This window comes from Anopheles aquasalis, chromosome 3 (assembly GCF_943734665.1).
Source record: "Anopheles aquasalis chromosome 3, idAnoAquaMG_Q_19, whole genome shotgun sequence".
NCBI classification, from domain to species: Eukaryota; Metazoa; Arthropoda; class Insecta; order Diptera; family Culicidae; genus Anopheles; species Anopheles aquasalis.
Window position 1 is genome coordinate 19,726,969 of NC_064878.1, and position 17,127 is coordinate 19,744,095.

The 17,127-nt window shown below is 50.1% G+C and overlaps 1 protein-coding gene across 10 annotated transcripts in view; it reads right to left on the reverse strand.

Annotated features, from left to right (window-relative positions):
* The window catches only part of LOC126577668 (dystonin), a 155,398-nt gene that overhangs the window by 101,135 nt on the left and 37,136 nt on the right, over positions 1 to 17,127 (reverse strand). The window contains exon 1 of one of the 10 annotated variants that reach the window (XM_050239463.1): positions 15,627 to 15,771. The exons of 7 other annotated variants lie outside the window; for them this stretch is intronic. The gene's annotated coding sequence lies outside the window, so the exon portion shown is untranslated. Of the gene's footprint in view, positions 1 to 15,626; positions 15,772 to 17,127 lie in introns of those variants that run through there. 2 more of the 10 variants (XM_050239464.1, XM_050239467.1) reach the window with 2 other exon arrangements.

A 17,127-nucleotide genomic window follows, 5' to 3' on the forward strand; every position in this document is an offset into this window, starting at 1 on the left:
ACCGGGGGCTGGTGACAATGTCTTTCTCCTCCAGGGTAGTTTGTAGGTAGGCGGCAAGGGGGCTCCGTAGGTAGCTTCAATGTCGGCGTCGCCGTGGGCCCGAAATGGTTCAATATCGATCGTTCGACGGAAGGAGCCGTTGCATGAGTGATCTATCTTGGAGGTTCGCGCTCCACAGAGAAAATCTGGAAAATGGATGAAATGGAAATACTCCAGAGCGAGGTGCCTGTGGCATTTCGCTTACGAAATACTGAGGATTCCACTCCGTCTGAGATCGGAGAGATCACGGGCTGAGATACGGGAGTGAATACCGACACGCAAGTGCAGTGTGCGCTTTGTGCACACGATCAGTTTCTCTTTATTCCCGTTGTAAATGCAAATACTTGGCGTGGCTCGGCGATCCAGGAAGGAAAAGTGTGCCTATAGTAGGCAGCAGCAGCATCTCCTAGAGCTCACCACACACTCTTGCTGTTGTTGTGGCCGTGGCCGGGGAATTGTGCAACCAACCACATAGAGCCGTCGAGGGCACAATCGAGAGCGAGAGAGATCCCCAATCCCACACACAGTCCTCCTCCTTCTCCTCCTCCATAACTCGATCGGTCGGACGTTGGCCGAATTTAAATGGTTATTTGTTTTAACGCCATCTCCACACCGCAGAAGAGGGAAAGCCTCCACAACTCCGTCGTCCGTGCCATCACTGGAATCGGATTGAATCGGATTGAAACGCCTCCCACACAGGCAGGCCGCCGATGAAAGGAAGTTCACGCCGCGGAACGGCACAACCCAAGATGCCAGTTACTAACCAGCGACCGCCGGGCTACTGGTTACTGGCTACTGCTGGCTCGTTATTTATTCGTTATCGGAAGCCATTCCTGCGCCTTCGCTTCACGGCTGCTGGCACAACAATGAAATCGAGCTACTTTCACTGCGTCGGCCATGGCACAACACGATGACGATGGCACACGGATGGACGTGTCTGTGGCGCGCGAATCTCCAGAGAAGCACAACAGCAAACGAGCTGGTACTGCTGCTTGAGACACAATTGGTACTCGATAAGAAGATGCATTTTTTTTCTTCCTTCGAGTAGCAGCAGCAACCGACGCCCACCGACGTCACCGCTTCCTTCTGCCTGTCCGAGTCCGTCGAGTCGAGTGATGTCTGGAGACGTCTTCTCCAAGAGACGAGCTCCACTCCACCTTCTCCTACCACTGACCGAGCTGGCGTTCGACTCGGAGTCAACTCGAACTGTCAATCGGATGATGGATCGGCCGTAGCACCGAGGCGGCGCTCGCTTGCTACTTGACCGATTGTCTGGCCCGCAAAGACCGTCGAGTCGAGTGCAGAGGCGCCTTTGTCTTGCATGTTTGTTCCCCCCTGGATTCCGCGTAGTGTCGTCGTTGTTGTCTCGGGGCTGTAGTCGCCTTGTTTGGGCCAAAAACCGCGGCGCTCCAGACAAGTTCAGAAGTCTCGGGGCCGAGACTGAATGGAGGAGGCGATCGAATTCAGGTCGAGGCGAATTCAAACGCCATGTTTCCAGCAGCAGCAAACTCTGCATCCTCCCGCGCAACCCGGCACTGTGCGGCATGGGCGTAGGAGGTGACATGACGACCAGCAGCACTGACTCTGGGGTCTCGCAATCAGTGCTCTACCTCCCCCCCCCCCCCGGGGGGGGTCTCATGGGCACCACACTCTAGCAGCTAGAGCAATGTCACCAACCAAATGGCGTAGGTGCCCCCCCCTTGGTATACTAGCCCGGGATCGGATTGGAGCCGGACAAATCGCGACCGATCGTCCATATGGGGAGTTCCTTTTTTGGGAGAAAGCCACACGCACGCATCTCGGAGAGTTCTTCGCGCTGCCCTTAAACGGCCATCGTGCATCCTTGCTCTCGTCCGTTCATGTTCTTCGCTCTAGGGAACGCCCGAGGAATTGTCGCGAGGTTGCCGCAGCGCAGAATATGGTTCTCCCACGACCGGACGCCGGATTGTCGGAGTTCGTAGGAGTGGCGCAAACGCGCAAATCTCACAACATCTGTTACGCGACGGAGCAAACTGGCCAGTGACATTGGCAAGAGTCGAGTTTGATGTTTTCTTTTTTATATTTTTTGGGACCAACGTTCAGTACGACGATATGTGCGTTGTGAAGGCGAGGGAAGGATTCCCGGGAACGGGTTCTAAGCGAATCGAAAGGTTAATGTATGCGCGACCGCACGACAAGACATTAACAGGTGGTCTACATATTCGGACGAGAGGTTTTTCAGAAGTTTGTTTTTTTTTTCTCGGAATCGTTTATCTCTCTCTCCAGCTATTCTAGATGCAAATGAGAAGCAGCAACGGAACGAAAAAAATGACCGGTTTAGTCAGTTATACGCAGAGGAGATAACTCCATTATTATCCATATTCATATGCCCCAATGTTTTGGAAATGGAGCCACTGAGCAGAACTCTAGTTTCAAGCGATTCGATTAACAGGTTTTTAGTCCCCACTCCTTCTTCTACCGAAACCTAATCTCATCCATAATAGATAAGAAAAGTGTAACAGAAAGGCTAAGGCACGCTGCTGAGTAAACTAATCGAAACCTCAAGAGAGCTCAAGACCAGAGGGGGTTCGTCGCTTAAGTCTTTCGTTCAGTTCCAATCCCGTTTGTCCATATCTTATCCACCACCGGACCGCTTATAGAAAGCCGTCGCGTCTGGGCGGCAAATCGTGACCGTATTGAAATTGATCGCACACACTCCTCACCCACCCGGGACCTTCCCCCCATCCCATCAACCAACAGAGGGGGGGGGGACTAACGATCTAAGTCGGAACTCGTGCGCGTGGAGTGCTTTGAAATCGAGTTGGCACCTCGGTTGCCGCGTACAAAAGGTAATAAAAGCAACACACTTCTGTGTAGGGAGGGGGGCGCAGTAGTGCAATACTCAGTAGTGTCACACCGGCAGGCCGAGTGGGTGGTGCACAAGGCAATACTCCCTCTCCTACCCTCCCCCTTCAAGACCTTGTGGTAGATCCGAGGTTTTTTTCTTCTTAATTCATATTTTTTCGTTTCGCTGACGCCACCACTTCCAGGAATGTAGGTGACATAATTTGTCGCCCACGCCCAGCGTAGCAGCTCGGCCGGAAGCGTAGCCAAAGTCACCACTTTGAATCAGACGCACAAACTGGCCCAACGAGCCAAAGCCAAGGCCACGCACCAAAGCCTTAAGCGAGGCGCCAACGCCCCCCCGGCCGCAGCAAAGTGGGATGCAAATTAGAAAAAGTGATGGATCACGTCAACATGGCAAGCACCGTACGCGCCGGCAGAGGAGATTCGGACGACGAGGAACCGTCCAAAATTTCACGGCAACCGGACGACGACGACGACGTCGTGGAGACATCGGAGGAGGAATCACGGTCACACAAAGCAACTGTCAAGCCGCACTGGCGCGCAAACCTTGACCGATGATGCTGCCGGTGATGGCGGCAGGTTTTTGGATGGCGAATCGTTGTTTTTGTGGGCGCCATCGCCCCCTCTCAACAGGAACCGGTTAGCCAGGGATCGGAAAGCATCCGTCGCCGGCAAACACATCTCCAAATCTCCTCAAATCCAATTAGCCTGCAGCGGGAGAAAGTGCACGGCAGTGGGCAGTAGGAGGAAGGTGGTGTCCCTGGACGGTGACCTCGGACTTTTCTGTTACTGCTATGGGCACCGTATTTGGGAAGGATCGTGCTCGAGGGAATCGACGTTCGGCAATGGCGCTCCTCCTCGAACACACGGCGGTCTTTCTGTCTGCCTTCGATTAATTAGTCAACCGGTGGAACCAAGAGCTCCAGAGCCGCCACAGCTCAACTACTACCAAGCCGATGGACTAATTGCGGGAATAAATATTGCCCAGGCTCAAGGCGACACTTGGCGATCGCTGCCGGCTGCCTCGCAGATGTAGATGCCCCGCCACAGAGCCCGCGCTCTAAACGAGTCTGATCTTTTGCTTTCAATAAAAAGAGGACCAACGCTTATTTTTTTTTTGTGACATTTAATCAATCTTTTAAATTCATACTAAACCTTTTACAATCGTTGTGTAAAAGATTTGGAAAAATTCAAGTAAAACTGTCATCGATAGTGATTTTTGATAAATTGTCATGAATTAGTACATTTTTAAATGCATTTCATTGCTTTAAATGTCAATGTCGATCGTAGTGTAAAAACTATTGGACCATTTTTTTTTTATTTCAAGCCCCCGTCGAGTATTCATTTCAATTTTTGATCCTTTTTTTTAAAATAATTATTCAAAGCTCTTTGTATCAATCTTTTTTGTACAAACTCAAAATGCTACCAAAATTAGAAAAGATAAAAAAATTACAGAAACTCGACGGATTTAACTAGAAATAAATTCACGATTTTGTCGGCAAAAATTTTTCAAAATGATAAAAATATGATTTAAAATTTGCATATAACATTTATGCGGAAAATTCGCATGGATTCGCCTCTAAAAGAATAAAAAACATAAACCCATTTGAGCCCAAATTAACGGAAAAACCAACTCTTAAGCCCCTTCCCAGTGTGTCTGTGTGTTGCTGGTGCAAAAGCTACCCTCACTCTCGCGTCGCCATTGACATTAGCCGAAGACGGATTTCATCATCAATTGCAAACGGGAAGTAGAGTCTGTCTCTTGATGTGCCCACAACCGAAGCAACCAGTTCGTCGCAGGCTTTTAGGATGGCCATTCGGGTTTAACATCAAGTTGGATGCCAATTCTTGTCCCACGAACTTTGCGAGGATGGTCGTAAGGAAGTGAGTGAGGCCGGTGCTCGTGCACCAAACCTCGTGGTGCTCACCACGCAGCTCGCCGCAAGATTTATGGCGATTTTTACGAAAACAATCATGGCGCCGCCGAAGCCGAACACCAAACAAGGGAAGACGCCCATTTGTCTCGACACAATGATCCATAAATCTACTTTGATTAATAAAAACAAAAAAACAAACCAGCTACGATCATGTTCGATCGTAGAAGGGGACAGGATGCAAGTGCAACAGTAGCAGCACCAGACATCGTTGTGTCCTGCAGCTAGGCATCATAATAAAGGAGTTCAAGCAGTAGTGAACGGCCCTGGTTTCCTTGGGGCATCCGTTAAAGTACCATCGATCCATCGAAAACGGGATCCATCCTAACCAGCTGGCGATCGGTGCGCGGAGCTGAGTTGACGATGGCGTCGCAAGCTAAAATTAGCCGCTGGAGTCACTCGCTGCCACCGCCAATTTGTCCCGCCCGGTGTGTATGAGTGTGCGGCGTCCACGAAAAAGGCAAAAAGCTGTGCTTCCCCCTTACTTTGCGCAGGTGTCGAGATCCGCGCCACGCAGCAATTGGTGCTTGCGGAAGGAAGTTGAGGGCGAGCGTTCTTGTACCACCCCACCAGGTATGCTAAAGGTGGAGGCGTGCAAGTGTGCAGGCGTGTCGATGAGGTGAAGTTTGCTTCCATTTTTTTTTCTACTTCTCCTGCTCACCTTCCTCCCATTTCGTTCCGGTGCTTTTTGCTTCCAGTTTCAGCCCGTGGGTGGCTTCTGTTCCGAAGTGGGTGGGCGCACAGCTGCTGCTGCTGCTGCTGCTGCTGCTGGTGGCCACTCGCTGTCGCGGTTTTGCGTATTTTGTGAGTGAATCAATTTCGGAATCGTCCATTGTAAGTGGGTTGGAGGTGTCATAGAGATAGGCGACGCCGAACGACATCGACGAATTTAAGCAGAAGAAAAACCAACATAATAAATTAGGTTTGGGCGAAGGATGACAGTTACTTCGATAAATCTAGGTTGGCTTTGCTTTGATAACAGTTTTTCGTATTTGTTCATTTTGATTTGCATCGCGACCAATATTTTGAATATTGGAGGAGATAAACTGATTTTGTCAACAAGAATAATAAGGAATTAATTCTCGTTCGTTCAAGAAACCTTTTTCGTTGTGGAGCATTAACTAAAAAGGTTATTTTGTCTCTCGTAAACCTTTAGAGGAGGGTGTGAAGATTTTTCTCTAGAATAAGACCAAAGATGCGACCATAAATGTTCAAACCGAGCACGTTATTCATGTTGCTCAGGAACTAATATGAAATCACAATGCTCTGTAAATAAAACGGTCATTTTCTGTAAAAAAAATCTTGCTAAATAAAAATCTATACACTTACTCACGCTATATGTCACGCTACTAAGAAGCACAAAGTCCAAGGACATCCTTGAAACCGACAGGACTAGAAACAGTTAAAAAAGTTTGTCGTGAAGCATACGGTTCACGGTACGGTTCAAAAAGTATATGAAAAAGTCGATTCTTGGATAAACGTTTACAAATTACGTAAGCAAATATTGTGACAGTGTGTGAATTCGCAGCTAAATGAACCCCAATTCGTTTCAGTTCAATGCCTCAATTCAAGAGATTTAAAGTGAAATGAAGAAAGAAATCGTGAAAAAGGCATCCACGACGATTTTAAAAATTGTTAGCAAAATAAATGTGCTAAAGTAAAATTAAGCTAACCATCGAGTAATCCAAAAAGTTCAACTGCTATCGAGTATTAATTGTATCATCAATTGCCGTATTCATTGCTTTCTAACCGTCACAACATCTTTGCACGTTAGTTTAAAATCAACAGAGAATATGTTCTGCTATCTCTGACATCTCGACACCTGGAGCAAGACACGATCGCTCACTGTTTCTTTCTCTCTCTGTCGATCTCACCCCCGTTTCTCGATCTTATCTCGTTACATATCCCACTACCACACCACCAGACGACACACCAACGGCTGTAAAAAGCGAAAGGAAAATATTGCCATTTTCCCTCCCAGGGGTGGCCCCAAAAAGCAAAACCGTATCTCTTCCCGTCACGGGTCCGTGCTTTCGACGGCGGACGGACATCTAAAGTCGGTCCAAACTTTCACATTTTCCATCCAAAATTCGCAAAACAGCCAACAGCCCTCATTTCGTTCCGTTTTGTCCCCACGCCACCATCGCATTTTCATTGCTCCGCATCCCACGTAATCGTTAACCAAAGACCCCTGCTGCCGGGTGGTGGTGCTTGGCGCTCGCTCGGCGCACTGACTGGCTACATTTTCCGCCGGCCGTTATCCCTTGTTACATCCGCCCCAAAAACACTTCAATTCGCAACCAAACCGACGGAGGGGGACGTATATCACAGGAAAGTGATCTGCGCCGTGTGCACACACCGCTGATCACCCCGGGGAGACCAAGGAAGGAAGGAAGGAAGGTGGGTCCATAAAGCCACAACACGCACAAGCTGATGGCTGATAAATCATTCGCCGAACGGTCAAGCATGGGGGCCTGCGTTTCACGTAATCCGCCGCGGGAGGACGAAAGATGTGGTTGCGCCGGCAGGCAGCATTGATGCAGCGTGCGCCCTTGCGCGACTGCAACCGAGCTGCCGAGAGGCAGTTTGTTGTTGTCGTAAAAAGGCTATTAACGGCGCATGCCACTTCAACTCCAGTTCGAGCTAGAGCTAGCAAAGTGACATCTCCATTAGTGGTAGACAGGGAAGGAGAAGTATCACAACATCGTATCATGCACTCGACGAAACCTCCTCTCCGCGCTTTGATGTCTTTGATGGTGGCTTCGAGACGAGTACTCTCGAGAGGTTTCTTAGATAGGGTCCCCCCCTAATCCAGAGGCTATCTCTGAGGGGATTGCAGCAACTTGGCATGGTCCGAAAGGCCCGCCAGCCCACAACCAGCTACCGGTGTACCGCTTAATCTCCGATCTTCATCGTTTGCTCGTTAAAAACGAAATCCTTTAAACTTCAGGCCCAACTTCCTCCCAGAAACACCTCACGAGAACAACAACATGCACTTTGCAACATTGTGCGACAGTATCCTCCGGTTCGAACCCTCGTGACCTTCCGGGTGACGGTTCCAGGGTTAAGTGTTGCAACAGGTGGTCATTCCCAGACGAGTCCTCACGGTGAGACCCGCGCGCACCATGCCCGAGAGACGATGACGCCATCACTGGTGGCGCAAGATTGGCGACATCAGTGTCGTTAATCACCACCGACCGACCGACTGTAAGATCGACCTACACAAACACATCAAGGAATCGAAAAACACGTTCACCACGACATTTGCCTCTAGGTCTCCGCGGATGATGACGCGGAGGTGGCCTCAAGCCGCACACGCGCACACATTCATTGCCAGCCCGGGTGTTCCGGCCAAATTCCAATTCCGCTCCAAACGACAGAGACATTCTCGACACTAAAGAGGACATCATCATCATTGTCACTTGTTGGAGCTGGTTGAATGGCTAGCGTTATGTCCGACTTGGCAGCAACCGAAGCGTATCACGATGCCACCCATTTAAGGGCGATACTAATGTGGAGTAATTAGCATGAGATACTAAGGCGGAGATACTAAAGTCAGAGACTTCGTTATTGACTCGCCACACAGGAACCGGATTCAGGGGGGGGTAGATTCGGATTCGGTCAGGTCCCAAAATTGGCTCCTGCCTCTGCCTCTGTGGGGCCATCATCGTCAAGGCACAAACATAACAAATCCAGTGTCACAACCATAAGGAAACACATCGCCCACTCTCAGAATGGTTTCCACCATGGACTAGCGCTACTCCTTCTGATTTTGTCTGGTTCTTGGCCCCAACCGCTGAGAGGCGGACTTAGACTTAACCGAAAGAGCTGCCCTTAGAAGGACAACGATGCTGTTAAAAATGCGTAACTAGATTCGAGCGCTTCGACGATGATGTCACTTTAGGGGGAGGGAGGCTCAGTGCGATCGATATGTGTGTTATAGCCTTTGCTGCGGCTAGTGCTCCGCAAACAGACACCACACAACAGCCACGACGTCACTGACCTCAGCAGCGCAGGCAGGCACTTACTTAACACGATCGCCTACCCCCCCCCCCCCCCACCCCCCCTTCCACCAGTTAACGATCAACGTCTTTCCGGTCTCGCGGTTTCACACTTCGCACGTAAGTCGCCGATGTCACCACCTTGCGGACCTGACCGGCCATATCAGATCGAAGATGAGTGCGAGAGTGCCAGCCTCGGCGACCGACCATCATCGATGAGCTAATCTTTGCCGTCGCTCTTTGGCGTCTTCTGCCGTGCAGGTCGACTTCCCGGGGGGAGTCGATAATGCTTTTAAAGCGATGATAGGTGCTTCGTGGCGCAGTATAAACGAGGGGCCGGCGGAATTGCCTTCTAAAAGTTTACGATTCGTTATGATCACCGACCCCAAAAGGGGGGCTGCGGGTGGTGGGATGGAATTTGAAGAGCTTTCCGACGTGCAGTGCCGGCAGAGTGTCAGAGCCAGACCCTTGGAACGAATGGTCATAAAATGTTGGAAACATCATCGACGTCGTCACCTCCATGGCTGAGCGTCGTGCGCGAATGCATTAGCTTCTCTCTGTTACGATGCACCCACAACAACCAGGAAGAGAAGTTCCGTCAAATTCATGGACCAGAGGGCATCTAACAGAGGTCACTCTTCGGCGATGGATTAACTTCATTTGATTATCGGCATTTCGTAATTGTGTATCTTAACTGCCACTAATCCTTCACAGTTCACACGCCCATCAAAGGGACGCCATCACCGCGCACCTGTAAACCGGTGGACGGCACCACAAACGCGGGATGCGTAGGAGAGTTTCTTTATCACCTGGTGAATCGAACTGTGATATGCAAATATTGCCCTCACGGTGCAGTGTTCCTACACAAATAATTTGGGAGAAATCTTGTGTTGGAATTGGGAAGAAAAAAACTTTCATAACTTCTAAATCGACTTCGTCAACAACTCAACTGTTCTACAAACAGCTGAAAGTCGTCGTGCACTGCACCATCGCGTACAGACACTTCCATTAAGATGCAAGAACGTGAAGTCATGTCAATGAAATTCGAAACCTCAACCCTCGACAGACCAGATCTAGCACACTGCAGCACTGGCACTACATCATCATCCGAAGTCGATGTCGAAATCAATTCGCCTTTCCCTTTCAACGAAACGAGCAAGTTTACACGAGGCAAAACTCGGAACTCCTACGCACTCCTACGTCGTCGTCTAGTCGCGTGTCTAAGGTCTAATCTCCTACCGAGAGAGTGAGGTTAAGGAGCACATGATCCCAACAGTATTTGCACGGTACGTCGTTCCATAACCAGCTCGTTGACTCGTTACTGCAGCGCACCTCGAACTACTACCTCTACTGGGTACTCACAGCCTCACCAAATGATACGTTTAGTTGCCCCGCGTCACAGGAACACCGTCACCGACACTTCGACAGCACTGGGTGACGTGCAGGAGGCATTGATCGGCACATTAATCACGGTACGGCCGGCTCTTGTGGTGCAAGCCAGGGATCGTACCGACGGCCCTTAGTTGGACAGGAGTGTGTCGAGAAGAAGAAGAAGAAGGCTGAAACTGGCTCCGGAAGGTGAGCTGCCCTATAATTGTACCACCTATCAAAACGGCGAACGGGCGGGCGGGTGGGCGGAAGGTATCTCTGATTTACGGTACACTCCAGACGCACTCCGCGAATGATCTGCTGCACACACAGAGGCACGACCGTGTCATACGTTGTTCGTGCTGCATAAACATCCCTCTCACGCACACTCTCCTCCCTCCTCCTGCTGATGACATTCATCTTCTTGATCACATTTTCGTGAACAGCCACATCGGACGCATTAATGTTCAACTCGTTATAGGAGGAAGGAAGGGTTATAAACAGGGCGGCGTAAAAACAAACGATACCATCATCATGGGCGTCGCCATCATCATCAGCATCATGTTGATCCTGTTGACCGGTCGACGAAGGACCTCCTTCGCTGTTTTCGCTGCTGGTTTTTTACCAGCAAACCTCATCAACCATACGGGCATTACGGTCGACGACGACGACGACGACGTAATGGACGCCCTTATATAGGGATGTCAGGCCTGGATGGTCAGGTTTCATGGTGTTCACTCTGCAACCAGCTCACAGTTCGGTGGCAGCGAACAAGGACGCACACCTGGGCGGTTGCTTCCGTGGCTCCTCTGATCGTAGCAAAAGAGACCCCCCAGGGAGTATTTTTGGAGGAGTCACTCACATTAATTTAATTAAAACCAGCGCCGCGGTCCTCCTGCCTGGTCGACCGAACTATAATAGGGCGAAGGTCATAAACGATCGATAACTCCCTCTCCGCACCGAAAAAAAACAAACTCTCCAAGGCTGTAAGTAAACCGGTCCCGATTAACTGACTGAAAGGAGAGGGAAAAGGATGAAAGCATCCGCCGGACTAGTATCTTCTGCAGCGCAGCGCGCACGAGACCATCTGCAATCGCAGTGTGACAGTGGCAGCCATCGTCCTATAGATGGACAGCTACTGAGATTCGTCGTCGTCGGTTCGTTGGTTCGATCTGACCCACAAACCGGTGGGAGTCCGATGGCCGATGAGATCACGCAGCGAATGCGAAGGCGAACTCGATTGAATGAGCATTCTTGCATTACGCACCCAGCGAGAAATCCGCGTGGACAAGGCCGAGAATGGGGCTCGCCTACATGTTTGTCCGGAATGGATTTTCTAAAACAGAGCAGCCGTCGATCGAGGCTGGTGCTACTCCCCCGGTAAGTTGATCGCAACACGTGTCCGATTGTGAAGGCGTCTACACTGAAGGCACCTCTACTTAGTGCCCCTCGCTCTGTTCGCACAGCTAAAGGGAACTAAGCTGCTGAGTAAGCTCCTGTGGCGTGGTCCAGGAAAGGTAAATATTTTTGTGTACATTCCACGTCCACTACAGTTGCAGCTAGGAAGGGAACAGAAGAGTAGATCAGTGACACAACAGTAAATCTAGATTCCCAGAGGCCACATTCGTATTCTACATTCTACGTTTGCGAGGAGCTAATTGTTTGAAGAAGCAACCAAGTGCTTCACGGACACTATCAGCTTCCTCTGGGCTCTCCGCTTCCGCTATGAAACTCCTACACTCACATCGTATTCTCCCACGACAGTCACGCCTTAGAGAGGTAAAGCTTGGCCATCCATCTGAACCATCTGATAAAAAAGCACCATCACCAGGCTCAGGTGAGTGAGCGCGTCATCGTCTCGTCATCAGATGGCGCAGCTTCCGATGAAATTAACAATTCCAAGGAATTCGAGAGCCGAAAGCTGCTCAAACACGAAGCAATAATAGTGTGCTCTCCCCCCTGCCCCACGCAGGGGCCCTGCCCAAGTGGCACTCGAAGCGCACGTTGGAAACTGTGACCGGTTCTCCGCCGCTCTATCCGACGTCGTGGCGTGGCGGAATGCGAATGCAAAAATCTCGCGGGGTCGCGATCTTCTTGAATCGCGTCAATCGTGTGCTAGGTCGAGTTCGCAGCCTCCGCCAGCCGCTGATGTCACTGTTTGCTTTAACACTAAGCGACCGATCGAAGCGGAATCGAGTGGAGCCGCGAGCCGATCGACAGGAGCAGCCACTTGCACAGAAGTCATCGGTACACCGGAATGATGATGATGATGGCGTGGCGGAGGGTTAAAGGTCGACGAGCAAGCGTTAAAAACTTCGCAGCACTGTCATGATACCAAACAGAAGCATGATCTAATGTAGCGGGACATATGCTGATGGAAGCCTGAGTCAATTACAGGGCCACCTTCCGATCTGACAAAATTTCTTCTGGGCAATTTATACAACCAGATTTGAACAAAAAAATATGAATGATTTTTTGCCGTCGATCAAAGATAGATATCAGTAGAACAGACATGCGGCACAACTACTCAGAATGTCCATTTCAAACTTCCTCAGAATGTCCATTTCGGCAGAACTCGCTTTAATCAACACCTTTCGCGGGTGGCGCACGGGACAGAACATCTTCCTTCACAACCTTCAAAGGTCGCACGATAAGAGCTCTATAAACATGGTGACGATAGTGGACCCAATTTCCTCTAGCGTGTGTGCGCGACGGTGCGAGGTAACAACAAAGCGCTAAAACGCCGTAATTACGCCAAACAAGATAAGATAGGTTACACCTGGCAGCGTCTGGAGATCCGGCACCGACAGGCACAGGTGGCGGAAATGGTTAGCCAGTGGTCCGGATAGAGGTCAGGGAATCCCACTAATTTCGCGGCACGAAAACTAAAACTCATGCTGAGGTTGATTAGGAGGAAGAGAGGAGTGGCGACGAATCTTCGATTAACGTTAAGTTTAAAGTACATCTTTTATCGAACAAGTTATATGCGAACAGTGATATGCTACGTGAACTAAATTAAGTAGCATTAATTAAACAGATTGAACATTACACCTTCTTCTACGGTCTACCTTCTTCTAGAAGAAGCTTAGTAATTAAGCTTCGTATCTTGGTATCATGGAAATGGCTTCCCGATGTCTAGTGCCTGTTGCAGCAATGCAAATGCTTTACTGCCTTTAGGGCTAGACATGCAACCCATTTCGAAAACCACCATCGGACAGTGCTATTACCCTTGGTCACGCAACGTAGAGGTCTCCTCCACCTGCCAGCATAAAAACGGGGTACGCCCAAGCTATGAGATGGTCCCCGTCAACGAGCAGAACGGCAGCGGCATACCGCCAGCCAAGCCAGTCAGAATATAAATAATGCACCATCGAAAGGCGATGCAACGGAACCGACAGAACAGTGCACCGGGTTTCCAAGCGTTATTGATCCAAGAAGTTTTTTTTTTGCCTTCTGCCTTGAATGTGGTTGGTTCTTGTAGGTGCTGCGTGTGCTTGTGTGTTTGGTTTGAAAGAAAGAATCGAGCACAGCAAGCAAATGATGGATTGAAATAGTGTACCAGAGTGCAGAGGTGATGTGGTTCTGGTGATTCCAAGAAAACCTCCAAGATGATACAAGCAAAACAGAGTTCTGGAATAACACCAGACTGCAAAGGAACCGGTCAGCCACGTTCTGGCATCGTTGTTCTCGGTGAGCCCCTGCGCTCGACAATAACGAACTTGTCTGAGTGCTACCACGAGAAGTTATTGGTAATAGAATTAGACAGTAAACACGTCGTCAGTACATCGAAGTTATTGCAACAATCGCATACCCAACGCTACCAACAATGAATTCTCCACAGCACAATCATACCTCGATAGCGCCTTGCGTGTGTATCGAGAAGTGGTCGCTTACCACCATCCCTAGAGTCACAATCTAAGTACTATCGCGTCAAGCTAGCACGCACCACCGTACAGCACCACCATACAGGTTGACATGTTCGACGATGATGACGCAATGGTTGCTAGTTCGCACACCCACATCCCAACACAGTCGAGAGCGAGTAAACAAAACGCACACCGGTAGTCGCATGCGCAATCAGCACCGAAAAGCAGCGTGCGATTTTCTGTGAGAATGACTTCACTTTCACGTACTTCTGGTGGCCAATTCCAAAAGGCGCGATATCGCTAAGACAAAGTTTACTTAAAAAAAAACAAGCGAAAAACGAAGGAGTCACCGCGCTAAACCAGATCATTGACAAAGGAAGGTAGAGGAGGTAAACTGGAAGGAATTAATTTCAGAAACTTTTTCTCATTTCACGCACCACTTGCACCGGGAATGGACACCGGACACACGCGCCCACACACCAGGCACCGCTTCACTACTTTTCACCCTATTCCATCACGGAGACGGAGACGGAACAAGCGAGCGACGTCCGATAACCTGCCGTGAGTGCCCTGTCTCCGGTCTGTACGCTCTGTCTACGCTCGGCAAGTCTCAGGTCTGCGCCGCGCATGTTCAGCGTGTAGCGCGTGCGGTAGCAGCTTAGATAAACATTTATTTGTCGCCGCGAACGGACAACGGACACGCACACACCGCAATGGAGGCCCCCCAAACTGTTTGTTTGCGAGTTCCTGCAGTTGTCGCCGTCGTCGTCGTGGACGTCGTGGTTTGACGTTAGCTCCGGCACGGCCCCGGCTTCTGTAGGTCCGGTGGTGGTGACCAACCGCGCTTGCCGATACGCCCCTCCCGATAGACCGGTTGATAACGTAACGTGTCTAGTGATTTGTGACCGATTCCGTCTTTTTGACTCTCGTTCAATGCAGTTCGTTGTCTGCCTCATCCAGAGGCCGCTGCTGCCTTGACACAACACTGGGCACGTGAACTCCTGTGCGCCTGGTTTTCACGTAACGCACTGAGTGCACACTCATCAGCACAGTGCTTTACACCAGCCCAGCACCAGGCAGGGCTAGCTCCGATAAGCCTTCACACAAGCCTTGATACACCTTGACGATGATAAGTACGCGATAAAGCTAGTATGAAAATCGGGTTTCACTAGTGCTACCCTCATCATCAGCGCAGCCACCTTCACCGTCGACAGCTTGTGCCAGCGCGTACACGTGAGCCTAAGTAGCACAGCCATCCCGAACCGCGCACTTTCTTCGACTACCATCACATACACCGGGCACTGGATGTTGTGGCTATCGCGTTGTCTTTGGCAACCGGCGGGACTGGCACCCGTTTAAGTGCAAAACGCAACGTTCCATTCCCCGCACGCACTAAACACCTATAATTATTAATCGATAAAGAACGCACAACGGAGCGGTGACACGGCGAAAGTCCGAAAATTGCCGGCTTCTGTTCTCTCGCCCTCTCTCTCTTTCTACATATATCTCTCTATTTTAATTCTCCGGCGCTAGAGACCACAGTTGGCAAAAGGTGAGGCAGAAACACCTACTCCGAACATCGAACGCACAACTACGGCAGCTCGACCGACGTCTTGCCTCGGTACGTAACTTTGGGGGACTCTCCACTCGAGCGGTACCGACAGCAGCGACAACATACGCAGCGCGCACGTCATGCCCCATCCAATCTAAGCTCCCCGATGCGATACACATACTACACCAACCGACCAACGGGAACCCCCCCGCGGGAGGAACGGAAAGGAAGACGACTAGACGGCATTCAAATATTCATGCCGGCCACGGCGACCGTAGCGATCTCTCGTCGGTGTGTGCAGCAGCAAGTGTAATATCAACGCGACGACGACGAACAAGTGTATTGGCGACTCGCACCGAACCGAAGCAATCTGTCCACTACCAACCACAGACCCGTGCCGCCACCATGTGATATTGGCGCGCGCGATCCAACACGCTACTAGATGAGCTCCATCGGCGATGTAGTGAGTGCGCACACCGCGGTGGTGGTACTCAGGCCCTACTCGCGACGATATCACACACAGCCATACGCCGCATGTATGAAAACAACCGGGAAAATCGCGTGGAAATTGACGACCTCGTCCTGCGCCTCTCGGTGGCGGCAAACAGCGAGTAGGTCGAGTTGCACGTCGCGGTTGCAGCAAATGAGTTTGTTGCATGCGACTGCGAAGGACTCCTTTCTGCCAGCTCATCAAACCGCCATTATCGCTCGTCACCGTCTTGCCGATGGATCGCTTGAATGAGAACCGAGGAGATTTATGAAAATTAATGACTTTTTTAACGATGTCTAATGTCGTTCCAATCGATCAGCAACTTACCACACCCATCCATGGCCTAACGCTTAGCAAACATACACTCTAACGGTGCTGTCGCTGTTGGTGCTTAAAAGGGCTTATTACTTTCACCCACATTTCGCAACAGGCTTGCTCTGCTCGTGGCCGGCTCTGGGTGAGAGCATAAACCGCGCCGCACGAACCGTGTTCACGATCTGATATAGAAGCGACTCGCTCTCGGTGCCGATGGTGGTTGTAATCTATATGGTTTTTTCCTCTGTAGTTGACGCGCAACAGGCGCGGCAAAGACTAATTATCGCACGCTGATAAGAAAAACGGTTACTCTGACATGTGGTGGGGTACAACAGCATAGGGGCGGCTGTGAGATGGGAAGAAAGCACCCGAAAGTGTCGCCGTTCGCTATGAAATCACCAATCCCGATGGATGACTAATAGCTATATTATTAGCAACAGTGATGTGCTGACAACACTACGGAGCACTGTATGATCGGAGAGTGGCAGAGTGGCAGTGGAAACGAGTGGAGAACGATTCGATCCTTTTTTTCTCTCTCCTTGGCACACAAGTGACGGTGAGATTGGCTGTGCCAGAAAAATGTATGACAAAAGGAATTCGGTAAACTGATAGCGAAGAATTGAAATTAAACCCGGAGGTCTGAGATGACTCTATAAACTAAACAGTAACGTTATGAAATCATCTTTCTGCTGAATTCAAAAATGTATTCTAACTG